Consider the following 26,852-nt stretch of genomic DNA (forward strand, 5'->3'; position numbering starts at 1 on the left):
ATCCATCCCATGGAGGATGGGGGATGGACGTTAATCCACCAACTCCCATCCCCCAGTGGTTGAAGGTTGCTCTGAGCATGTTAATTCTCTGCTCTGGCAGGTTCCACCAGACCTCAGCAAGACAGGCTCTCAGCAGAGAAGAGAAGCAAGCACTTGCTGCAAAAAGCTGTCAGCAGCACACTTGGAAATGTTTGCAGCTTAAGAAAAAGTCAGGTGGACCAAAGGGATGCCTTTGCATCTGCTCTATGCGGGGTGGGGGGTGGGGTTCTCCTGTAAGAAGTTGGAACCCCAAGCAGCTATGTACCATGGCATGGTGGTCTGATTTTTATAGTTTCTGTGTGATATAGAAATCCTCAGCCAAAAAAAACAACATAAATGTAAGTCTGGATTTTGAAGCCCTTGAGCCTCAGGAGGAACAAAAGCAAAAACATGGCATAAAGATGGAATCTATTACCAGGAAAGTCTGTTGGGGCTTCTACTCCCCTGCACATAATCCATGGATAGTAAGCCAGACCAGTGGAAATGAGCAGCAGAAAGAGGACAACCTGGGTCCCTAGCATCAAGCTTCTCTCATATGGATACATCACAGTCAGCCCACCAAGCACACTTCTTGTCCCAAAGAAATGTCCCAGCAATGAGGACCACCACACACCTATTCAAATGGCAAAAAGTGCAAAATACTGACAACACCAAATGCTGGTGAGAATGTGGAGCAACAGGAACTCTCCCACGTGACTGGTGGTAATGCGAAATGGGACCGCCACTTTGGAATAGGATGAGCCAGATTCTTATAAAACTAAACATACTCTTATCATACAGTCCAGCCAACATGCTCCTGGGTATTTCTCAAAATGAATTAAATGCTTCTGGCCACACAAAAACCTGCTCACAGATGCTTACAGCAACTTTATTCATCACTGCCTCACCTGAGATCAACCAAGCTGTGCTTCTATTGATAAATGGATAAATCACTGGTGGTACATCCACACAGTGGAGTGTTATTCAGCATTCAAAAGAAATGAGCTATCAAACCATGGGAAGACATGAAAGAACCTTAAATACATCTTCCTAAGTGAAGGAAGCCAATTTAAAAAGACTAAATACCCTACGATTCCAACTATATCATATTCTAGAAAGAGCAAAACTAAGGAGAGGGTAAAGATGATAAAAAGATCAATGGCAACAACAACAACAACAACAAAAGACAAAAACACACACACACAAAAAAAAAAAGATCAATGGTTGCCAGGGGCTGGGGTGAGGAGAGATGAAAAGGTGAGCACAGAGGACTTTTAGGGCAGTGAAACTATTCTCTTATGATACTACAAATGGTGGACACATGCCATTACACATTTGTCCAAACCCACAGAATGTACAACACAGAGTGAACCTGAATGTCAACTATGCACTTTGGGTGATAATGCTACGTCAATTAGGTTCATTGATTGGAATCAATGTCCCACTCTGGTGGGGGATGTTGATGGTGGAGGAGGCTGTGCATCTGTGGGGACATGGGGTAATAGGGACCTCTGTGCTCTCCACTTAGTTTTGCTATGAACCTAAAACTGCTCCAAAAAATAAAATCCAGTAAACAAAACTGAAACAAAAAAGGAACACCCTCTTTCCTTCTCTTTCTTTCCCACCTTAATACAGCATGAAAGAAGGAGCAGGGAAGTGCAGGGAGCAGGGGAGTGAGAGGCCAGATCCATCCCTTAAGTCCAGCCAATCCTGGGAAACAGGAGGGGGAACTTGGAATGAATAGAAGACAGAAGTTGAAAAATGGCCTGAGACTGGGCTATTTTAACAGCCCAATGAAACTGAAAAGTTATAGAATCCAGCTGACTTATCAGGTAGCAAGAAGGTGGGATGGGGGTGGGGGAGGAGCAGCAGAGACTGGCTTCATAGTAGTTCCAGGGGAAAATAATTTCATGTTTATTCCTTAATTGGAAAAAGACTTCCCCATCAATCAGGCTCCAGAGACAATTTCTGAGATCTTTTACAAATCACATAAATTCTCCCTTGCTTCTATTCGGAATGTTACCCTTAAATACCCATGTGTGCACACGTGCACACACACGGGGCTGGGAAACGCCTTTGTGGCCGGTAATATCCTAACACCTGTTCTGGTCTTATTGGCAGTGCACAGGGCATTTTAACAAGAATGTGCTCTGGCTCTGTGGAGCAGCAGAGTATCAATAACAATCACAATTACAAAATCTCACCCTTCTATTCCATTTTGTTTCAGGAGGTTTAAAATACTCAGCAGACTTGAGTTCATTAGCTTGTGCACACACATTCACCACCCCTGAGAGGAATAGCAATTGTGAGATCCTCCTGCCCAAGGCTGATACAGTGTAATAGATCCCAGGGCATCTGTCAGACAGTTACACGTAGTGCCATGTCCTGCAGCTGTTCTACAAAGGTTGAGAAAACAACTCCCCTAAAGGCTTTCCATGTGGCTTGTGGTCATTAGGCTGCCATATTGGTTCTGTGAGTTTTACCCACAGTGGTCATTTCCTCTCTGTTTTGACTTGAGTCTCATCCCATCGCTTCTAGGGATATGGAAAGATTGACAAGGTCCCCAAAGAACAATTTTCTAACAATAGGGAGGGTCGTGACCCCACCTGCTAGAAGCATAGCTTTCCTCTTTCCTACAAAGCTCAGTAGTCCTATCAATTAAAAACTTGGCCAAGTGCAAGGGAAATATCTTGATCCTTTTAACTTTCCAGGAGTGGAGAGACAGAGATGGAAATGAGTTAAGGGGATGCAGGGTGGTTCTCTCACATGCCATGTTTCTCCTACTAAAGGACCTTTCTTTGCAAGGGCTGCTCCCTCTGCTTTTGGGGGACACTCCCACTGTCATCCTCTCCCCCTCACTTAATTCTAGGACTTCCTTAGAGGTCAGCACAGGTCACCTCTTCAATCCCAGCGGAAACTTCTCTGTTAGATGCTCTCAAAGAAGTTAGTTCCCTGCTTCCCCCCACCTCCCCCCTTTTTTTTCCACTTTGTAACAATTTACTTGTTTTTGAGTTTATGTGATTATGCTCTGCCTCACCACCCTGACTCTGATTTCCAATAAAGCAAAGCCTGTGGTTAATTTTGCTCACCGACATAACTCTAGAATTTAAGCACACTGCCTAGTACATAGTAGATACCCAATAAATATTTTAACAGATAAAGTAACTAATCCTATTTTGCTAAGAAATGCAAACACATTCAATAATTACATGTTGAATAAATTAACCAATACCTTTAAAACTGGCTTAATATTAGTACCTGCTTAAGAATAGGACCTAACTAATAGAGTTATTAGAAGAATTACATTGTTAATGCAAACAAAGTTCTTAAACAGTGCCTGGCACATAATAAGACCTCAATAAATATGAGTTAATATGCTCATGTCATGGTATCTCCATAACAGGAAGATACTTGGAATATTATTAGGTAAAGGCAGTTTTCTTCTTCACATTTTCTGGTAATCCTGCCCTTCTTTCAGCCTAGGGAGCATTTTTCAGATGTGGAAACAGCTCAAAGGGACCATAAGTTGTACAGCCAGTAAATGGCAGAACTTGGATTCCAAGCCAATCTCTCAGACTCCAAAACACTAGTTTTAACCCACTTTTTTCCAGACCGTCTAGCAATTGTCAAATGAATCAACAAATGGAACTTCAACTTCATTCACTGGAAAGGTGAGCTTCTTTTTTATTTGTCCTCTGAAGAGAAAGTTTTCATTGTACTAAAGAATCACCATCATTAGGAAAAAGTACCTAAAATGAGAATAATCCCATGCTGGCTAGGAAATAAATTCCCCTTTCTTATTATAACAAAGACAATGGTGTACTGATGCATTATTGGAAACAATTATCTCTATACTTGGTTTGGACTGTTTAACTCACAAGTTGCTGCCTCAGCCAAGATTACTTAAAGATGGTGATTTTTTTTTTTTTTCCTACTTTGTTTTAGTCCCATGAAGTACATTTTAAAAGCAAACAGGAGGCCCTCCTTGAAAAATCGATTACATATTTCCATTTTAATGTAACCATTTAATGTCCAATCCTCCGCTTCACCACCTCATTAGCATTTGAAGGCAAAGCACCATTTCAGACAATTATTTCAAAACCTTTTTTGGTCTTCAGACAGAGAATGCAAAGAGAGTAGCATAGAGACCCTTGCAGATCACTGACCAAACAAATGCAATAATCCTGATGAGGAGTGGAGGGTGGGGACTGCAAACTGCAGAAGAAATGAGAAACTATCAGCTTCAAATCCACCTTTGCCTCCAGGGAGCTGCTCAAGTACTTAGGTAGATTTTGTTGTTGTTGTTGTTGTTGTTGTCTTTTTGCCATTTCTTGGGCCGCTCCCGCACCATATGGAGGTTCCCAGGCTTGGGGTCGAATCGGAGCTGTAGCTGCCAGCCTACGCCAGAGCCACAGCAACGCAGGATCCGAGCCGCGTCTGCAACCTACATCACAGCTCATGGCAACGCCGGATCCTCAACCCACTGAGCAAGGGCAGGGACCAAACCCGAAACCTCATGGTTCCTAGTCGGATTCGTTAACCACTGCTCCACGACGGGAACTCCCCTTAGGTAGATTTTTAAAGAATCTTTCGATTTCTGTTTGGTAAATATTGCAGCTCAAAACATAATATATAAAGTGGGTTTTATGATGGTCAATTTAGACCCTAAATGACCAAATGTTCTTTTTTCTCTATGCTGAGGAGTCACCCCCTCTGAGGTTACTAGAAAAGACCCCTTGGCTAAAACTCACAAGATCAGAAAAGAAAGTACTGTTTGAAGCCCAGGGTGACCTGGTGTCCTATCTCTAAAGCGAGAGAAAGCAGCCTATACTCTTCCTGAGAAACTCGGTCCATCATCGCTGTACACCCAGCACGTCAGCCAGGTGTGATTGAGGCAATTTAGGCTGAGTGCAACGTGCTCCATTTCAGGCTGAAATCACGCCAAAGACGCCTCACAAAAGCTACATTCAGCACCTCCAATTCTGCATTCCATTCTGCGCATTGTCTGCCATCATTACCCAGGATTCCAAAAGCACTTGGCCGTGTTAAATAAGAGTCAGGAAGGAAAACAATAGCAAGGGACTGCTTGAGGACACAAAGCTGGACTGATGAAGAGGAACGCAGCCCAGAGATGTCAGCTGAGCTCTGAAAATAGACGTGGCTTTATGAGCGAGAGGGAGATCAGGTTTCTCCAAAAAGGCAGATTCCCCCAGGTAAGAACTAGATCATCAGACTGTACGGATGGCGTGGGTCTTGGTTCAGCACCTTAGGAGGGCTGTTTGGCAGTACTTGTTACAACTAAAAAACGCACATGCTCTAGGATCCAGACATTTCTCTTACTGGCAACTCTCCTGGAGAGAAATGCAGATGGATGCAATGTGCACAAGGAGGAGTACACAGGATTTTCAACACGGAGGTGCTTGTAATAGCCAAAAGGCGGACAATGATCTAATATCTTTCTACAGGGGAATAGTCACACTGTGGAATTCTATGCAGCAGCAAAGGGATCATGCCATAAGCAGAATCCAATAATAATATCCACGCATACCTGTCCAGGGGTTGGGATATTCCAGAAAGTCTCCTAAGTGCCTGACACACATTGAAGCATTTAATCCTTAGAACAGTCCTTGAGGAGATTCTGTAATCACGCTCACAGAGCCACTCAGGTGCTAAGATGTTCAATGACCTGCCCAGGGTCATACAGGTGCATGGGCAGCTGGATCCAAAAGTCATACTGCCTTGCAAGGAATTTTCAAACAGATTTTTGCCCTTTCTATTAAAAAAAAAAAAAAAAAAGCAGGTGACAGAATGATACCTACCATATGCACCTGCCAGCTGGCGTCGTCTTTCCTTGAAGAGCATGGAATTAACTTGGCCACAAAATGCCTCTCGCTCCTTCCTCTGCTTCCCAGCCTCATCGTTCCCTCCCAACAGCACATTATTATGTTTCGATAGGTTCATTCATCAGTCAAGTCTCAATCAAGTTTGTCATCCCAGGCACCCTGCCCCCCACCTTTATTTTTAAGCAGTGCCCTGCCCTGAACCGCAAGTGGAAGGAGAAAGTACATGGAGTGGTAGATTTTGGACTCTGACATACCTGGGTTTGAATCTGTGCTGCTCCTATGTCTCCTTGGGCAAGTGACTTCACATTTGTGAGTTTCATTTTCCTCATCTGTAAAATGGGCACATTAATAGTTTCTACCTCACAGGTTGTGAAGATGTTTGGGCAACATTTAGCATGATTCTTGGTACTTCGTAGGCCTGTGTGGGGAAAAATAAACCACATTTTCTTATTTCTCCTTTCTTTGGGATTCACCTGACTCTACCCAGAGGAGGAAAAAATAGCAAATTCAGTTCAACTCCTACCATTTACTGCCACCATCCAGTCTACAACTCCTGTTCCTGTTGGTACATTGATTTCCATCTTGGAAACTCTGCTACTGAGAACGGTTCTGGGATGAATGTCCCTTCCCACTATGAAACTCAAAGGATAGAGGAGAATGACATGGTTTCCTCTAGTCATCTTTCTCCAGGGGCTTGTTTTTTGTTTTTGTTTTTGTTTTTTGTTTTGTCTTTTTGCCTTTTCTAGGGCCACTCTTGTGGCATATGGAGATTCCCAGGCTAGGGGTCTAATCGGAGCCATAGCCACTGGCCTACGCCAGAGCCACAGCAATGTGGGATCCGAGCCGCATCTGCAACCCACACCACAGCTCACAGCAATGCCAGATCCTCAAACCACTGAGCAAGGCCAGGGGTCGAACCTGAAACCTCATGGTTCCTAGTCGGATTTGTTAACCACTGCGCCACAACGGGAACTCCTGGGGCTTGGAATCTTGAGCTAGTGACCAAAGGATGTAGAGATGGTTGAGGTTTCCATGGCTGGACATTTGCTATAATTCCCTTTTTTTTTTTTTCTTTTTAGGGCCACACTGGCGATATTTGGAAGTTTCCAGCCTAGAGGTCAAATCAGAGCTGCAGATGCTGGCCTACACCACAGTCACAACACCACCAGATCCGAGCCACACATGCAACCTTCACTGCTAGATGTGGCAACGCCAGATCCTTAACCCACTGATCAAGGCCGGGGATGGAACCTGCATCCTCACAGACACTATGTCAGGTTCTTAACCCACTGAAGGACAACAGACACTCCAATTTGCTATAATTCTTGATGCTTATTCCCTTTCAAGCTTGGTCCTCCATCCCATCATTCATTCCATACACTCCATATCCTTCTAACCTTTTCTCTTTTAGTTGAAGGAAGCTGGAACTAGATTTGTGTCTCTTGCCACTAAGAATGTGGGCTGATATATGTACTACCCACAAGATGCTGTGGATGTGGCAACTAATACGATGTCAGCCCCTGTACTCAAGCAGTCCACAGCCTTGCAGGAGGTACAGAGCACTCTCATTAGGTGCATGGTTATACAGTACCCAACCTTCCCACCTCCCAAAAAGGCAATATCCGACTAGAGCTGAGAGAAGAGAGAAGGGCAGGAACCAATGATACGACATCTCTGCATACTACAACTCCATTCTAGACACCAGAGACCGTGCCCAAGCTTAATCTTATGGGCCTATTTAGAAATCTGGCTAATTAATGGCTGTAAAAGCAGTTTGGACTTTGCAAGCCTTTTATAATATGCCTCATTTAGACATAATGGGCTCAAGATTGCCTCCGGCATCCTCAAGAAAATTAAAAATCCAGTGGGCAGTGGAATTGCCTCTATGTGGTTTTCCTATTAGTTTTATTTTTATTATGATTGCACATAGCGGCACTACTAATGGTACCTTGGACCAGGAAACCTTTCCAGGGAAGATCTCGTTGTTTCCCCACGTCCACAGCATGATTTATTGGTCCTTTAGCCAGCAGTGTACTGGCTCCTTCCTTGTGGTGGTATTTAACTCTTCCCCCAGTGGAGGGAAGATGAAAGGCTCCTAAACATGAGTGGCCACTACACAGGGCAACACCTACCATTACCCTCCAGCTTGACAATAGAAGGCCTAGTGGATATTTGTCGAATCCTTGGTTCCAGATAAGCAGGTGTCTGGCTGTGTGGGCTGGGCAGGATTTGGTATTCTGGGCAGGATTTGGTATACAGGCTGGCAGGCAGAGCAGAAGCATGGCAGCATATCAACTGGGTAGAGGAGGTATGAGTAATAATAACAATAATAGCTCTATTATTTGCAAATAATCATGTGCCACTACCAAGTTAACAGAAAGAAAAAAAAAAAAGATAGTGATACCAATAAGTCCCTAGCCTCTCCAATGAAGACTCCACGGATCGCCATCAGAGATTACGTGGTTAGGAGTTCCCATTGTGGCACAGCAGAAATGAATCCGACTAGGAACCATGAGGTTGCAGGTGCAATCTCTGGCCTGGATCTGGCATTTCTGTGAGCTTTGGTGTAGGTTGCATATATGGCTTGGATCTAGTGTTGCTGTGGCTATAGCTGTGGCTGGCAGCTGTATCTCCTAGCCTGGGAACCTCCATATGACATGGGTGTGGCCCTAAAAAGCAAAAAAAAAAAAGAGAGATTACATGGCCAGACATGAAACCCAAACTATACCACCTCAGCACAGACAGCTGCTACCCCTGCTCCTTACAGACACCTCAGTTAATGTTAGGGACTCAGGGCTTAAAATACCATGCCCTGCCAGTGCTGTCCCTAAAAAGCTCGGCATGTCACTCAAAAGCTAGGCGCTCAAAGAAGGAGTCCACCCATACCTGCTTACAGCACTGCTTACCTCCAAAGTGAAGTTTCACCTAGGTGAATCAAATTGGTGGGGCCAGGTCAGAGGTGGGCTAAGGGCCATGAGAGTGAGAGAGGGCATGGCTAAAAGAGAACTGAAAAGCAACATAGATGTTTCCTTGTGGCACAGTGGGTTCAGGATCCAGTATTGTCACTGCAACGGCTTGAGTTGCTCCTGGGGTGTGGGTTTGATCCCTAGCCCAGGAACTTGCATGTGCTACAGACGCAGCCCAAAAAATAAAAAATAAAAAAATAAAAGCAATATAAGACTGACTACAACCGCCCGGCTTTATGTTTTTACCATGAGCCAGTCATTTTCAACCACGTCAAAGATATAATACACCTCCAGGTGAGGCAGACCATGCCCACCCCTCCTCCTTACAGGCCAAGGTATTAGTTTACATTTTTGTGCCCCATCTACAAAGGAGGGACGTATCTGTCAATGGGGATAACAACAGAACCTACCTCATAGATTATTATGTGGAAAAAAATGAATCAATATTGTAAAAATGTCATTTCTCCTCAAATTGATCTAGCGATAGTAAGCCTAATCAAAATTCCAGCAAGTTTTATTTTGGTGGAAATGTACAAGGTAACTCCACAATGTATGTGGAAAATCAAAGAGCCACAGTTATCACAAAGAAGAACAAAGTCAGATGATTTTCACTGCTGGATATTATTATAAAGCCAGAGAAATTAAGGGAGGGTGCTTTGATACAAGAAAGATAAACAGACCAGAGAAACAGCACAGAGAGCTCAGAAACAAATCCACCCATGTAAAGACATACAATTTATAACAAAGATGCCACAGGAGAGCAATGAGAACAATGGCTTTTTCAATCAACAGCACCCGTCAATTGGCCATCCATATGGAAAAATATGAATCTTGATCTCTCATTTATACTGTACACAAAAACCAATTCCAGGTGGATTGTAAATCTGAATGTGAAAGGAAAAGAAAGTAAAGTTCCTGAAAGACAATATGGGAGTTCCCATTGTGGCTCAATGGAAACGAATCCAACTAGGAACCATGAGGTTGCAGGTTTGATCCCTGGCCTCACTCAGTGGGTTGGGGATCTGGCATTGCCATGAGCTGTGGTGTAGGTTGCAGATGTAGCTTGGATCTGTGGTGGAGGCTGGCAGCTGTATCTCTGATTCAACCCCTATCCTGGGAACCTTCATATGCCACAAGTGCACCCGTAAAAAGGAAAAAAAAAAAAAAAAAGACAGTATAGGAGGATATCTTGAGTTTCAGGTACACAAAGTTATCTTAAGATAAAGGAATTGGGATGGGTGAAGCACACTGTGCTGTTGGTTCAGAACAAGAGGGAAGCCACAAATCCAATTCCTTATCTAAGTCCCATTGCTTAAAGTTTCACTGCCTCTGAAGCTTTTAAAAATCTCAGAATGGTGTTCCCATTGTGGCTCATCAGGTTAAGAACCTGATATAGTGTCTGTGAGGATGCGGGTTTAATCCCTGGTCTCGCTCAGTGGATTAATGATCCAGTGTTGCTCCAAGCTGCAGCGTAGGTTTCAGATGCAGCTTATATCTGGTGTGGCTGTGGCATAGACTGGCAGCTGCAGCTCTGATTCAACCCCTAGCCTGGGAACTTCTGTATGTTGCAGGTGCCGCCATAAAAAATAAATAAAATAAAATAAAATCTCAGAACGCTCAGGCTGAAGCATTCCAGATGACGGGGGTATTCCCCAAGATGTTCTTCACAGAAAGCATCTATGGGAGTTCCGGTCGTGGCGCAGTGGTTAACGAATCCACCTAGGAACCATGAGCTTGCGGGTTCGGTCCCTGCCCTTGCTCAGTGGGTTAACGATCCGGAGTTGCTGTGAGCTGTGGTGTAGGTTGCAGACGCGGCTCAGATCCCACGTTGCTGTGGCTCTGGCGTAGGCTGGTGGCTGCAGCTCCAATTCAACCCCTAGCCTGGGAACCTCCATATGCTGCAGGAGCGGCCCAAAAAATAACAAAAAAAAAAGACAAAAAAAAAAAAAAAAAAGAAAGAAAGAAAGCATCTATGTCTAGGCTACTTTTACAGAGGCAGAGACTCTGATGTCTTACCCAGTGACTGTTTATGATGTGCTAGGCACTGTGTAAAACACTTGGCAATCATGTTCCTATTTATCTGTATTTCAGCCAGTGGTTGATGCCTGCCAGTTGGTGACCATGGAAACAACAACACAAGAACATCCAGCTTCCAACCTCTCTCCACGAAGTCATCCTTTAACATCTGAAATTTTTAATTTGTAAAATTAAGACACAAAGAATCCATCATGAGGTTGAAGTTTAAATGAGTGTTTCCTACAGGTTTTGTTCAATTTATGGTAAACCTTAACATCAAGTTGATGACTTTGACTTCAACTTTTAAAAATACATCCCTATGCATCTTATAGAATCTCTGTGAGATAGCTATAGCTGGCACTGTAATTTCCATTTTCCAGATGGGTAAACTGAGGCACACAAAAAGCAGCTATCAGGGTTTAGAACCAGTACTAAATATGTAAGCCATACCCAATGTGGGTGGAAGGGTTGGCTCATCAGTTTTGCAGAGGCATGCTCAAGGGAGGTATGGAATTATTATCTGGGGTTGTCTTCTGATAAGTGAGTAACTACAGAGGGTGAGGCAGGAATGTACTTGGCCTTCACTTCATGTAGCCTCATTCAGAACATCCTCACCTCATTCCTAACCTGGTCTTCCTGTCTCCAGTTTTCCCTGATTCCACACACTTCATAGCAACACTTTCAGATTCATCATTCTACAACAGAGCTCTGATACGTGATTCTCTTGCCCCCAAGCCATCAGTGGTTCCTCTTTTAAAATATCAGATTCGTAATCAAACAACACCAGAAATAAAGCTTGGGTTCACTAAGTAGTTTTGGTCTACTTAACTTTTCTGAGTCTTGGTTTTCTTGCCTGTGAAACAGTTTAATACTAGGGTTGATGGAAGAGTTAAAAGGGATATTTTAAGTAGAATGACCGAGTGTGTTGATGTGCTGATTTTAGAAGATAGAGTAAAACACTTGATTCAGTTAATGGTAAAAACCTTTCTTTCTAAATATTTATTTTTTTGCTATTTTCTTCTTACTGTGCACCAAGATCTGTGCTCATACTTTTCAAGCAGGCCATTATCAAATCGAAACAACTACCCTGGGGTAGGAAATATTCTTTTCTGCATTTTATATATAGACATGGAAGCTGAAACTCAGAGGTGTCATGCAGCAGGTAAATGGTAGAATTGAGTTTCAAACTCAGATCTCACCAGGTTTAAAACTTATGCCCTTCACTGCTATATTTGGACACCCTATATCAAAGTCATCTAGGGGCAGGGGTGGGGAGAGGCTTGCAAAAATGCAGATCTCTGTGCCCCAGTCCAGTCTGCTATACTACCAACAGAATCCATTCTCCTCTTTCCTCTTAGTGCCTGAGAATATGGCTGCATAGCTATAAGATTGTATTTCCCCATCATTTTTGCAATTAGATGCAGTCAAGTGACAAGTATGCACCAACAGAATGTGAACAAAAGTAATGGGTACCAGTGCCAAGCCAAGGTGAGGAAGAGATAGATGCATCTTCTCTATTCTCTTCCACTGACTGGAACCTGGATGTGGTGGGAACCCAGCTTTGACTGAGCAGATGAGGACAGGTTTATAGAAGGCACAGGAGCCTCATGATGGAAGGGTCTCTGGACCCTTATGGTCCATGCAGTTTGGTCTTCAACAGCTGCACAACAAACCACCCCAATGGGCACAGTGCTACTTTCACAACATTCTGTTGGTCAAAGCAGTCCCAGAGCCTACCCAGACTCAAAAGGAGAGCACATCAACCTCACCTCTCGGTGAGGGCAGTGTGGAATAATATCTGGCCATCCATAATCTGCCACATCTCATGAAACAGAGACATCCACCAATAAGGAAACTCACCATGGATTGCAATGTGTGTGAGAGAAGTAAGTTCTTTGTTCTTTAAGCCATATTCTTCCTGGACCTCTAAATGGCTTAGCCTTTTGCCATAACAAAAGTGGCTGGAGAAGGGGGTGTCAAGAATCTGCCTTCTAACAAGCAACCTGACAGTTTAATGTACACCTGAATTTAAGATGCACTCTGCAAAGCAGCAGGGCTGCTCTAGCCAGTGTCTGACCTCCCAGTGACTTCTGAGATAGTTAAGCCCTTTTATCTGATGGTTCAAGAGGTTCACATCTTAAAACAGCCAACATCTCCACAGGGTTGGTTTGAAGATCCACGACCTAGCTAAATCCCACTTGGAGATACTCAGAGCGGACTTGAAGTTCATCTAGTGAAATCCTCACTGGTACAGGACTGCTTAATACTGTAGGGCTACAGGATGCCCCCTTCAGTGGCAAAAATACAGAAGTCCAGGTAAAAGGAAGTGTTTTCTAAAATGCGACTCCTATAGGCAATCAAATAAAAGGATTGGACTACTTCAGAGATATCTAGAGGTCAGAAACTGGAGGTGTAACAGTGTTGCTTAACGAGTACATCAACTGATAGTGAATGACTTTGTGGGTTTCACACGTTTTACACAACAGGGGAGCCAGGCTCCTACACCAGCATGTTGAAATTCTCTAAGCAAGAAAGTTGCAGGAAAGAGCAGCACTAGTTATAGCAATTAATGAAGACACTCAACCAAAAAAGGATAGTTTTTAGACCAACATCTGGCTATTTAAGACTCTTAGTACCTGAAGTGTCTTACAAAAATCACATCTCTAATTCAAAAGCCTTCTCCTCTTAGCTCACTTCCAACTCTGCTTGAACATTAAGCCTCCTTATGGTTAATACTGGGTCCCTGCAGACTTCAGTTGGCAATCTTACTCAACAGAGATGATAATACCAGCCCCTTGAGGTTGTTGCAAAGATTAAATAAGATAATAGAGATATTCATGTGATGAAAATTCACAGTGAAGATCCACAGAACATGTAGTACAATATTCAGAACAATGTGGCTGCACAGTAAATTTAAGTCCCTTTTATTCCTTTTCCATTTTTTAAGGAAATAACTTCTAAACTGGAATGGCAGCTGTTAAAGACTGAATTTTTATACCTCCAAAAATTCATATGTTGAAATCCCAACCCTCAAGGTGATTGAATTAAAGGGGGGCTGCCTTTGGGTGTGATTAGGTGAAGACCAAACTCCATGGACCAGTCCTCGTGGGTGGGATTAGTGCTTGTACAGAAGAGACCCCAGAGAGCCCCCTCATCCCATCTACCATGTAAGGACACAGAGACAAGTCAGCCATCCATGAAAACCAACAGGGCAGCCTCACTAGATAACAATCAGCCAGCACCTTAATCTTGGTCTTTCCGGCCTCCATAACTATGAGGAATAAACAATCGTTGCTTAAGCCACTCAGACTGCAGTGTTTTTGCTATAGCAGCACAAAATGACTAAGACAGCAAATTTGACTTGCTGTACATAACAGCTTTTTTTTAAGTTGTAAATTAGGTTCCAACCCTAAAAATTATGAGGGTTTATAGGAAAATTCAGATTTCTGGTAGAAGCTCTAGAAACACAGTCCAACCTGACCCCTACAGGCATGAGTTTGAGAGCCTAGCCTAATAATGTTCTCTTGTCAACTTTTGCCTCCTAGGTATACTTTCCCAGGCTCTAACTTGTCTTCTCTGTCTGGGGGAGTGGGCAGGGAAAGAATCTGTTGACCACTCTAACATCACCATGAATTTTGAGTGAAGAAATCTGCCTTTGATTCTTAGCTGGGTGCTGGCTGCGCACAATGAGAAAAGACAGGCTAACAGTACTGTTTGCTTTTGGAGTCATCAGGTTTTACTCATACTGGATTTTGTGAAGCCCTACTATGCTCAGAGCACTATGCTCTATGTGATGGAACATACACAAGGGGTAAGAACATACAAAAGTGGCAAGAAAAAGTAGCTAACCCCTACTCACTATTTAAGTCTCACTGTTAATGTCCCCTCCTCCAGAAAGCCCTCCCTAATTCCTCCAACTCAGTTAGACTTCAGGTATAGTCTCCTCAGCTTTTCCTTTGTCACCTTCCATGAACGTGGCCAACATCCTTCTCTAGCTCCCTCCTCTGAGTCCCTTACGATGTCCTGTTAATTGCTATTGCATCCCTGGTTCCTGACATAGTGCCTAAGAGCCTGTGGGCCCTTAACAATATGCCTAAAGAAAGAATAAACAAATGTTTACATGAATGAATGAATGTATAAATGACAGAAGATTGGATGTTTATGCTATTGCAATAGACATGAGAAATAGAGTAAATGTATTCATTGGTCAATTGCTCATTTGTTAACCATTTAAAATATCACCCCTGAATACAGGAGACTTAAGTGTCCAGGGTATTAATAGCTATAACTATTTAATAGCTATAATGATGACAAACAGATAAAGTATTTTCCACTAAAACGGCCAGTTCTCCCCCCACAAGGAATTCTTGTATAAAGCACCTTTTATAAATCGAGCTCCTGGAACAGAGGAGGTGTTCAATCCATGATGCAGTTATTCTGAGTGCTGTGATTTACAACATTGCACCTATTATCTTCACTGCTATACTCTCAGCACAGAATATGGTACATAGTGATGTTTAATAAATATTAGGTAAACTGATTATATAATTAATAATGAATTAACAATATTAGTTCAAAAAAAAAAAAAAAAAGAAGAAGAAGAAGTACTAGTAGCATGACAGTTCCAAGGGCTGTATGGACCTGCTGTAAAGCCCCCGGCTGCAGTCCGAGGCACTTAGGGTCAATGATGGGAAGGGCGGCCATCAGTGTGAGGGGAAGGGAGGGTCCCCAGGAACCCACAGGCCATACTTCTTATCTGGACTTTTTGAGGGTCGTGCCCAAGGCAATCCTGCCATGAAGGGCACCTTATCTCTGGCAGCAGAAGAGGCTGAGGGCCCTAGATAAGCCCTGCAGGAGAGCAGGACAGGCCCAGACGGGGCTCCTGACTAGAGCTGAATGTTCTGACGTCTTCAGGTGGCTGGGGTCTGGCTGCGAGTGTTTCAGGCTTTTCCACAGAAAAGTCTTTTTATGTTTTACAGAAAAGCTGCAAATCTGAAGTGCTAGAAGTTGGGGTGGGGGTCAGGTTACAAGAGAGAAGAAAAGGACTGGAAATAGAGAATAATGAAGTCTGTCTGTCTCTCTCTGTATCACACACACACACAGAGGCTCAGATGCACACAGTGGACAGCACAAGAGCAAGTCAAAGTGAAAGCCAGAGAGAGAAGAATCAGAAGCAGAGACTCACAGAGACACACCCAGCAACAGACCTGGCAAAAGGGAGAGACAGGAGAGAGAGAGAAAGAGATAGAGACCCAGAGTCATTCCCCCAGAGAGAGGAACACACAAAAACAGAGAATTGAGAGAGAGACAGACAGAGGTTGTCAGGCAGACACAGATAAACCAAAGAAGGACAAACACAGAAAGGGACAGAAATATAGAGAAAACAAAATAAATCACAGAGCTATGGTGTTCCCGTCGTGGCGCAGTGGTTAACGAATCCGCCTAGGAACCATGAGGTTGCAGGTTAGGTCCCTGCCCTTGCTCAGTGGGTTTGCTCAGTGGGTTAACGATCCGGCGATGCCGTGAGCTGTGGTGTAGGTTGCAGACGCAGCTCGGATCCCGTGTTGCTGTGGCTCTGGCATAGGCCAGTGGCTACAGCTCGGATCCAACCCCCTAGCCTGGGAACCTCCATATGCCACGGGAGCAGCCCAAAGAAATAGCAAAAAGACAAATAAATAAATAAATCACAGAGATATAAAATGAACAACCTACAAAGTAACAGAGAGAAGGCACAAGGGAGGGGTGCGCAGGTAAGTATCCAGGTCATCTTTATCTGGGGGGAGGATAGAGCTGATCCTGGAGGGCTGCTGGGGGCAGAGGTGGGCTAGGTCTCCTAAGTTTTAGCAACTCCCCAGGTGATTCCCCTGTGCACCCTAGACTGGGAACCACTGCCTAAAGCAAGGTTTCTCATCAGAGGGGCTGTGTCAGAATGACTTGAGGTGTTTGTTTAAAACCCTTGGTTCTTGGGCCTTCCTGGGTTATGAATTAGACCTATGAGTGTGAGACCTAAGGGGCCCAGGTACCTGTATTTTTGCATGTTCCTCTGGGAATCCTGAGATACCTTCAATTTGAGAAGCACTGTCCTGAGCTGATAGCTTTGGGGAAGACACAAAACACACACAACACACACACACACACACACCCCTCAGAGCATGCTTGGTGAGTGTTTCCAGGTGCCAGGGCTGGCCTTCCATAGTGCAATCTGTCCTTATTATGGAAGCACAAGACTCAAGGTGAGAACACCCGGTCACAGCCCTGCTCCCTACATGCTATATGGCCCTAGACATGTCACTTAACCTCCCTGAGTGTCTCATTACTCATCAATACAGTGAGGTTAATAACCTCAGCTCTGTCTACCTCCTAAGCCCTTTTGGTGATGAGATAAAACAGAGAATATAAAAGTGCTTTGTAAATTGAAAGGCCTACAGTGCTACAGCTACTATTATTAACAGATCATATCATTAATAAATATGTTGTCTTTTTCCAACACCAACAACCACTTTGATTCTCTGACACCACCTAGGTGTCAATTCTGACACTGCCTAGAGTTAGTGCAGACCCCATAAGACCCCTTCACCTTAGATATCAACCACAAATGAGGTGCCCAGGCCACCCAAAGTTCTGTCTGGCCAACTACAAATTCAAGGGTTCCCCTCCTCAGGCTTGATAATTTGCTAGAATGAGTCACACAACTCATGAAAGTGCTATATTTGCTATTACAGTTTACTATGAAGGCTACAAACGAACAGCCAGATGAAAAGGTACAGGGGGTGAGGTCCAGAAGGAGCATAGGAGGAGCTTCTGTGCAGGTGGAGTCAGGTGCCCCACCCTTCCAGCATGTGAGTGTATTCACCTACTCAGAAGCTCTCTGACTCTCATTCAAGAGTTTGGTCTTTCTTGGAGTTCCTGTTGTGGCTCAGTGGAAACAAACCCAACTAGGAACCATGAGATTGCAGGTTCAATCCCCAGCCTCGCTCAGTGGGTTAAGGATCCAGAGTTGCCTTGAGCTATGGTGTAGGTCGAAGATGCAGCTCGGATACTGCATTGCTGTGACTGTTGTGCAGGCTGGCGGCTGCAGCTCCAATTCGACCCCTAGCCTGGGAACCTCCACGTGCCAAGGGTGTGGCCCTAAAAACAAAAACAAAAACAAAACAAAAAAAGCCAAAAAAAAAAAACAAAAGAAGAGAAGAGTTTGGTCTTTCTGATAACCAGCCCCCATCCTGAAGCTCTCAAGGGACCTCACCCTGAGTAACCTCATCAACAACTCAAGGGTCTAGAAAGGGGCAGAAAGCTATGAATAACAAAAGGCACTGCTGTCATTCAGGAAATTCCAAGGGCTTTAGAAACTGGGGTCAGGTGATGCAGTTGGATTGGGAGTTTGGGACTAGCAGATGTAAACTATTCTATATAGAATAGACAACAAGGTCCTATTGTATAGTATAGGGGACTATATTCGATATCTGTAATAAACCATAAATAGAAAAGAATATGAAAAAAATGTATATATATATATATATATATATGACTGAACCACTTTGCTGTACAGCAGAAATTAACACAATACTGTAATCAACCATACTTAAAATTTTAAAAAAGGACAAGAAGAAGCTCTGTACCAGGAAAAGGGGACAAAACCAAATATTATTCTTTATTACACCACACTATGTAAATTACTGGGAGCATGCAATCTTCTCAGTGCCCTAATAAACATGTCACATGCTTAGTTTCACTTGTTTCCTTGTAACTACTTTGTGGTGTGCTATGATCATGCCCATTTTACAAATGAAGAAATTGAGGCTCTTAGAAATCTGGTATTTTGCCCAGGAAAACAAAGAAGCAAATGGCAGAGCCAGGTCCCTTATCATCTTAGATCTGAAAAGAATCTCAAAGATAAGTCCAGGAGTTCCTGCTGTGGCGTAATGGGATCTCAAAAGTCTGTGGAGCACTGACTCATGTTCGATCCCCGGCCTGGCACAGTGAGTTAAGGTTCTGGTGTTGCCACAAGTCGAAACTGTGGCTCAGATCTGACCTCTGGCCTGGGGCGTCCATACACCTCAGGGTGGCCAAAAAAGAAAAAAGAAAAAAAAAAAAAAAAGGGTTCCTACAATAACCTCCCTCTCTAGGGAAGGACTTCCAAAGTTCAGAGAGATTAGATGCCTGATCCAGGTCATAGGAGGAGCCACTGCTACACTCTACTGCCAATTATTTCAAACAAATCACAGTCATGACAGACAACCTGATTGTGCAGGTAGAAAATCCCAATAAATTCACACCAGAAGATCTACCTATTAGCACAAGTAAATTTAGTAATGTCACAGGACACAAGTCAATATATAATAAAATCAAACTTCATTTCTGCTAATAACAAATAATTGAAAAACAAAATTAGAAATACAATGGAATTTACAAAAGCATCAGCAAAGATACAACGATTAGGAATAAATTTTTTAAAATGTGCAGGATACTGAAAACTAAAGGAAACTATTAAGGAAATGAACGATGACTTGAGTAAATGGAATGATATACCATGTTCATGGCTCAGAAAACATTATATTGTTAGGATGCTCATTCTCCCCACAAAGAATGCAATCCCCACCAAAATCTTAGACTGAAGAAGAAATTGACAAGCTAATTCTAAAATTCCAAGGAAAAGCAAAACACCTATGCATTAGTTTGTGTGGGCTGCCACAACTAAGTACCACACATTTCGTAGCTTAAACAATGAAAGTTTATTGTCTCAGGATTCTGGAGACTAGAAGTCCAAGACTGAGGTGGCAGCAGGATTGGTTCTTTCTGAAGGCTGGGAGAGAACATCTGTCCTGTGCCTCTCCTCTAGCTTCTGACGGTCTGCTGGCAACCTTTGATGTCTATGGTTTAGGAAGCATCACCCTGATCTCTGCCTTCATTTTCAGGAGGTGTTCTCCCTGTGTGTGTGCATGTCTGTGTCCACATTTCCCCTTATAGGTCCCACCCTACAGACCTCATTTTAACTTGATAACCTCTCTCTCTCCAAATAAAGTTACATTCTGAAGTTCTTAAGATTAGGATCTCAACATTGGAGGACACATAACCTTCCCTAAAAGCCAAGACAAACTTGAAGAAAAACTTACATTACTTCATTGTTATAAAATAGCAGTAATCAAGTTAGTAGGGTGATAGAGTGATGTAAAAAAAAAAAAAAAAAAAAAAAAAAAAAAAAGACAATATCACTGCAACAGCAAAAAGATCCTAGAAACAGACTCCCATGCTACAGTCGTTTCTCTACAAAAGCACCACAGCAATTCTACGGAAAAGGAGACTTTTTGACAGATGGTACTGGAATAATGTTGAAAAAAAGTGAATCTCAATTCCTATATCATACCATATAAAAAATTAAAATTTTTTTGGTCTTTTTAGGGTTGCACCCAAGATATATGGAAGTTCCCAGGCTAGGGCCTAATTGGAGCTGTAGCTGCCCGCCTACACCACAGTCACAGTAACGCCAGATCCAAGCCGTGTCTTCGATATAGCTGCCAGCCTACACCACAGCTCACAGCAAGCTGGATCCTTAGTCTACTTAACGAGGCCAGGGATTGAACCTCCGCCCTCATGGATACACGTCCGGTTTGTTACTGCTGAGCCAGGATGGGAACGCTTTAAAAATTAATTTTAAGATGAGTCAGAGATATAAACATAAAACTATAAAGCTTCTATGAGGAAATATAGGAGAATATGCTGTAATAAGCAAACTTGTTTTTGGCCACACTCATAGCGTATGGAAATTCCCAGGCCACGGATTGAATCTGAGCCACAGTTGCAACCTACACCACACCTGCAGCAAACATGAAAATTCCAGCAAACATTTCTTAAGGCACAAAAAGCACTAAGTATAATTTTTAATTCGTAAATTGGATATTATACAAATTTTAACATTTTCATTCAAAAGATACCATTAAGGAAATTAATAGGAAAGACACAAAGTGGAAGAAAAATGGTTATGATACATGCATCTGATAAAGTACTTGTATCCAGAATATAAAATTTTCTTTTTTTTTGTCTTTTTGCCTTTTCTAGGGCCGCTTCCTCGACATATGGAGGTTCCCAGGCTAGGGGTCAAATTGGAGCTGTAGCCACCAGCATATGCCAGAGCCACAGCAACACGGGTCTGAGCCGCGTCTGCAACCTACACCACAGCTCACGGCAATACCAGATCCTTAACCCACTGAGCAAGGCCAGGGATCGAACCCACAACGTCATGGTTCCTAGTCGGATTCGTTAACCACTGAGCCATGATGGGAACTCCGATTTACAATGTTCTATCAAGTTCTGCTTTACAGCCAAGTGACCCAGTTACACAAAGAAAAATGGTTATGATACATGCATCTGATAAAGTACTTGTATCCAGAATATAAAAGAAAATCCAACTCGAGAAAAAAATCTAATTTTAAAATGGTCAAAAATCTTGGACACTCCACAAAGGAAGATATACAAATAACCAAACTGTGCATGAAAATGAATCCAATGCCATTAGTCATCAGGGAAATGCAAATTAAAACCAGATTGAAAAAAAAAAAAACCAAATGCCCATCAAAATGGTTTCTTAAAAACATTAAAAAAAAAAATCTAACCAACATAAAATATTGGCTAGGACGTGGAACAACCAAAAGTTTCAAACATTCCAAACTGGGATACAGAGTGTACAACAATTTTTCGAAAAAATCTGGAAGTATCTTAGAAAATTAAACTTGCATCTACCTTGTCACCCAAAGAAACTCATTCCTAACAATTTACCCAAGTGAAATGAAAACCTATGTTCACACAAAAAACTTGTACATATTTTATTGATAATAGCCAAAGCCTGGAAACAACCCAGGTGTCTACTAATAGAAGAACGGATTAACTGTGGTACATTCCTACCAGGGAACACTAAGCAGCAATAAAAAAGCATAACCTGCTGCTTCAGGCAACAAAATGGATGATTCCGACAATGATGAGCAGGAGAAGATACAACAGAATACACACAGCATATAAAACGTTTCCATTTTATATGAAGTTCAAAAGCAGGCAAAATGAAATCTATGGTGTTAGAAGTCAGAATTGTTGATCACCTCTAAGAGCGGTGTGTCCATGGGAAAGAGGCATGAAGGGGCCTCCCAGGGCAATGCACACACTCTACATCTTCATCTAGGACTGACTCTGTGTTTAAGACCTGAACACTCTACAGATGAATGGATAAACCCATGCAGGACATAGATAATCCGTTTATTGATTTTTTTTTTTTTTAAACAACCCCATGGCAACCTATCAAGGGCACCTTCCCAGTATAAACAAGTGCTCCAATACAGGGGTCAGGAAACAACAGTCTAGTCCAGCATTGTTCAAACTGAGTGCTGCAACCTATTCATGGTGCTGTGAAATTAATTTAGTGGATTTTGGGTTTAACTTAATTTTAATTTTTTATTATAGTTGATTTACAATGTTCTGTCAAATTCTGCTGTACAGCAAAGTGACCCAGTTATACATATATATACATTCTTTTTCTCATACTATCTTCCATCATGTTCCATCACAAGTGATTACATTTGGTTCCCTGGGCTCTACAGTAGGACCTCATTGCTTATCCACTCCAAATGCAATAGTTTTTTGCATCTACTAACCCCAAACTCCCAGTCTATCCCACTCCCTCCTCCTCCCCCTTGGCAACCACATGTCTGTTGTCCATGTCCATGAGTTTGGGAAACTAGCATTTTTGAATGGAATAGGAAATATCCTCGTACGACAGTTATGAGTGTGCCTGTGTGCGTGAAATGTGTGCGTGCAGACTGTGATATGAAATATATTTCCTACAAAGGATTGAAACAAAATATTTGAACCTGACTCTAGTCTTCCCTACTCACCCAGCCCTGCTTGGAGCACACACACACCACCTGCACTGAAAGGCACCTTGGCTGTTGATTTGTATGTAGACCTCTGTGCTGACTGTCAACAATTTAATTGATCCAAAAGGCAAACTCGCCTGCAGCTATGGAACAAAAAAGGTCTTTTGTGTTAATTGAGATATTTACTATAAGCAAAGCAGGAACCCCTCATGTGTGCTTGCATCGAAATGTGCATGTACTTTTTACTTTGTTTAGTTACCACAATCCTTGGTCTGCAGAAGAACTCCCAGACCCAGCCAACAGTATCTTTCTGGGTCCAGATACAACAGGGAGGGAAGGGGATGGTGGTTCCCCGGTTCCTTCTCAAAAAGGGTGGGGGGGGGAGGGCAGGCCCTTCAAAAGTGCAGATACTGCAAAGTTTTGAGCCTGGGATAATGATGGTGCCTCTTATAGACAAGGGATAAGGTTAGCAAGGCTAATTTATGGGAGAGGTTGATTTGGGCTGTATTGAGTTGTAGGTGACAAAAGGACTTGCTGGTTGAGATTTTTAGCTGGGTATGTGGGACCAAAGCTTGGGGAAAGGTCAGGACTGTATGAATAAGTTTGAGAATTGTTTGCAATTAGGTGATAGTTGCAACTATGTTCTATTTATAACCCCATCACTGAGATAGAGAGTATAGAGTAAGCAAATTAGAATGGGTGTAAGATTTAGCCTTGTTTAGGGTAGAAAGAGAAAGAACAACCTATGAAAGTAACTATAAAAGGTAGGGTCCAATAAATAGGATAATGAAGACAGTGTGCTATCACAAAAACGTGAAAGGAGAGAGAAGGCAGAAAGAGGTTTTAGGAGAAGTTAGTTGGCCAGTAGAACTAGACTCCTGGATTTACTGCTAGGAATTCCTTTGCCCCAGTTCTATGTATAACCCTGTAGGAATAGGCATGTTATAACATTCTTTTTATTTTAATATAATTTTCATCTTGAGTCTAATTAAAGAATCAGAAAAAAAAAAGTGGAGATACTGGAATCAGACAGGTATAAACGCCAATCCTGATGTTACTTCCCATCTGTATGATCCTGGACAAAGGAAATCACTCCTTTAAGCCTCAGTTTCCTCATCTGCAAAAAGAGGTGAAGGTAGTACCAACCTCAAAGATTGCCGTGAGTTAATAATTATAACGGTTTATAGCTATCACATCGCTTGCGATGACTATGCTTACCCACCCACTACAGCTCTGAAAGAGCAAAGTTCTCTTTTCTCCACTTTATAGATGAAAAAAACAGAGGCCAGAGAGGTTCACTCATTTGCCCAAGATTCCCTGACTGGTTGATTGGGAGGGATGGGCGTCCCACTCATTGTCCCTGATCAATTTTAGCTACTTAATGAAAAAATAATTAAGAGGCACTAAAGAAAGTGATATCTAAGAGATGATGTTGATCTTTAAGGCTGTTTACCAAGAATGAGGGGTTCTCTTTCCAAGCACATACTAGGATTACTGTTCTCCACCCTCTTGAATTTATGTATATTCATCTGTTTGCTTTAGCTAATAAAATATGAGTGGAAGTGATTTTATGTGCTTCTTCTGGGCAAAAGGTTTAAAAGAGAGCATGCAAATCAGCCTAGTCCTCTTCTTGCTGAGGGGATCATGAAAACAGTCAACCCAGAGCCTCCATTAACCTGCTTTCCTGAAAAGCTAGGGCAAGCACAGACCACCCTGTCAATATGCCTTTATCACACTGTAGATTAAAAAATAAAGTTTTGTTAGGATTTGGGGTTACGTGTTCCTATAGCAACAGCTGGTCTATCTTGACTGATACAGACCCTCCCAGCTACCATTTACTGAGCTCTGTGTGTCAGATTAAGTGCTTGACGCTTTACAGATGTCAATTTATTTAATCCTGGCTGCAACCCCAGACAGAAATCTTATGAGTGTGCCCAATTGCAGATGAGGAAAGCAGGGCTCCAAGAGGTTAAATTAATTGCCCAGGTTCACACAGCTCCTAAATAGCATGGTCAGGACCCAAACTTAAACCAAAATAATAACTGCCTCCACTACTCATGCAAAGTGTGCCAGAGCCAGCTTATAATCATTTGTGAGAGTGAATTGTGGGCATCCTTTCCTAAGTTCATGATCAGTGACATCACCCTGAGACCTTGAAATCCACTGTGGTGAGAGTATTTACACCACTGAAATTGGTAAATGCTACAAATCTAGGCTTTTCTCTTTTATCGAAGAGCGAATTTACCACTACCTTACTGATTGGACCCCTATTCTCAGAGACAGCCATGCTAAGCTCTAATTCACTTAATTTGCCCAGGCAAATTCCCAGAAGCTCATCCAGGACCCCTTGGGATCCCCCAAAGTGTGTTTAGTTGATGGGAAAGAATCTGTAATGTGACTACCACAAAGCCATGGAACCACAAGTTGAATTGTTAAAAGCAAGAAGAAAGAAGATGCTCGGCAGGGTGGCTAAAAAGTAGGCTGAGAGAGTAGAGGGGGAAAATCCCGCAGAGGAAAGAAAGCCCTTTTGGTAAGGAGAACAGAGTCTTTAATCTGTGGAGCACACACTTTGTTAAGTCTGCATAATTCATGAAACACAAGAACATCCCGAGGACAGCTCAAGTTCAGGGCAGAAGATCAGGTTGATGAGATTGGCTTTGGGGTAAAACAAGCAGGGGTGGGTGAAAGGGTTGGCTGCTGGAACTGACCTATATTCCTCTGGGTTTACACTGCAGCAGGAGCTGTCTCTGCTCATCCATCACCCCAACTAGGCTTCACCAGTAGCTCAGTTTTCCCCGGAGGTGGGGGGCTTTTGGAGCGTGGAGCCACAAGGATGGCTTGTGGCTTCTTATGACTGCTCTCACATCTCCAGACCACTATTCATTCCTAATATGATAGTAACTCTGCCATTTACGGGCAGGGTGACCTTGGACAAGCCATCTTATCTAAGTCTCAGTTTGTTCTTCTGTAAAGTGGGACTGATAAGAGCTCCTAATTCATAGGGCTATAATACATAGTGTCTGGCACATAGTTATTAAATACTTTTCTTACCACAAGGAAGAATAACAGCAACAGTAATTATAATAATTAACAGTGACAGATACTAGTCTGAGAGCTTTGCTTAAAATAAATCCTTTAATCCTTACAGCAGGCTTATTAGACAGGTCCTAAAGCTACTCTCATTTTCTAGAGCAAGCTCATCCAGGCAGGAGAGGGAGTGTCACTTGCCCACGGCACAGTCAGTGGTGGGGCCAACCAGTCACTGAATGCCTTAAGTTCCAGGGAGTTTATAAACATTATCTTTCATCCTCATCTGCATAACTTCTAGAGTTAGGTTTGTTTCTATTTTAAAGATGATAAAACTGAGGCTGGAAGAGTTAAATTAGCTAACCCTGGGATACTTACTAGTTGAGTAAGCTGCCAAGTGGGAATTTAAGGCTGGGTCTCTGTTTCAGTCAACCATCCTTCATTCCCAGAAATGAAAGCAGCCACCCGTATGAAGTTGCTAAATAACATTTATTTGGCACTTCAGATATGCAAGACACTAGAGGAAGCATCCTCCTCTTACAACAGCTAAAGGAGCCGGGCACTGAGCCCCATTTGGCAGAGTAGGAAACTGAGGCACAGAGAGGTTGGCCACACAGCTAGAAAGTGCCAGAGCTGGGCTGTGAAACCAGCTATTTTGAGTCAGCACCTCCTCCTCGCTTAACCACTGGGTTAAATTCAATCTAGCTATCTATTCAACACACATCCTTGACCTGTGATAAAGAACGGTAAGGCAGACTTGACTTGGGAGGACTATGGCCATAAGTAGAGGGACGACAGCAATGGGATTTTGCAGCAGGGAAGAGAGATTGGGCTAAGCTCCAAACACAAGTGGTATTTCATAGGCAAGGAGCAGGGTGGAGGTCAGGGGATGGATAATCACTAAGAGGAAACATAAGGGGTAAGACAGGGATTTTGGGCTAAACACACTTATTAGGTTTCTTGCTGAAAGAAGGCAGGGGGGTGAGATATCACATGGGGGACAGTGGAAGATGAGGAACCCAGGGTGATCAGACTAAAGAGACTGAGCAGGATTCTGGTAAATGCCAAAAGTCAGGGATTCATGGAGAAGAGAGTTCAGAGGAGACGGACTCAAGTTTGGTCAA

At 42.8% G+C, this 26,852-nt stretch overlaps 1 protein-coding gene across 25 annotated transcripts in view; it reads right to left on the reverse strand.

Annotated features, from left to right (window-relative positions):
- Positions 1 to 26,852, reverse strand: part of SUDS3 (SDS3 homolog, SIN3A corepressor complex component) — a 423,529-nt gene that overhangs the window by 46,179 nt on the left and 350,498 nt on the right. For 10 of the 25 annotated variants that reach the window (XR_014825538.1, XR_014825528.1, XR_014825521.1 and 7 more), the window contains one exon: positions 6,116 to 6,279. The exons of 4 other annotated variants lie outside the window; for them this stretch is intronic. The gene's annotated coding sequence lies outside the window, so the exon portion shown is untranslated. Of the gene's footprint in view, positions 1 to 5,566; positions 5,792 to 6,115; positions 6,280 to 7,993; positions 8,122 to 10,843; positions 11,013 to 26,852 lie in introns of all 25 variants that reach the window. 11 more of the 25 variants (XR_014825524.1, XR_014825526.1, XR_014825520.1 and 8 more) reach the window with 4 other exon arrangements.

Source organism: Sus scrofa, chromosome 14 (genome assembly GCF_054392235.1).
Source record: "Sus scrofa isolate SSC_HxYL_T2T_F1_AM1 chromosome 14, Sscrofa_HxYL_maternal_Yorkshire_Landrace_v2.0, whole genome shotgun sequence".
In the NCBI taxonomy this organism is placed as follows: domain Eukaryota; kingdom Metazoa; phylum Chordata; class Mammalia; order Artiodactyla; family Suidae; genus Sus; species Sus scrofa.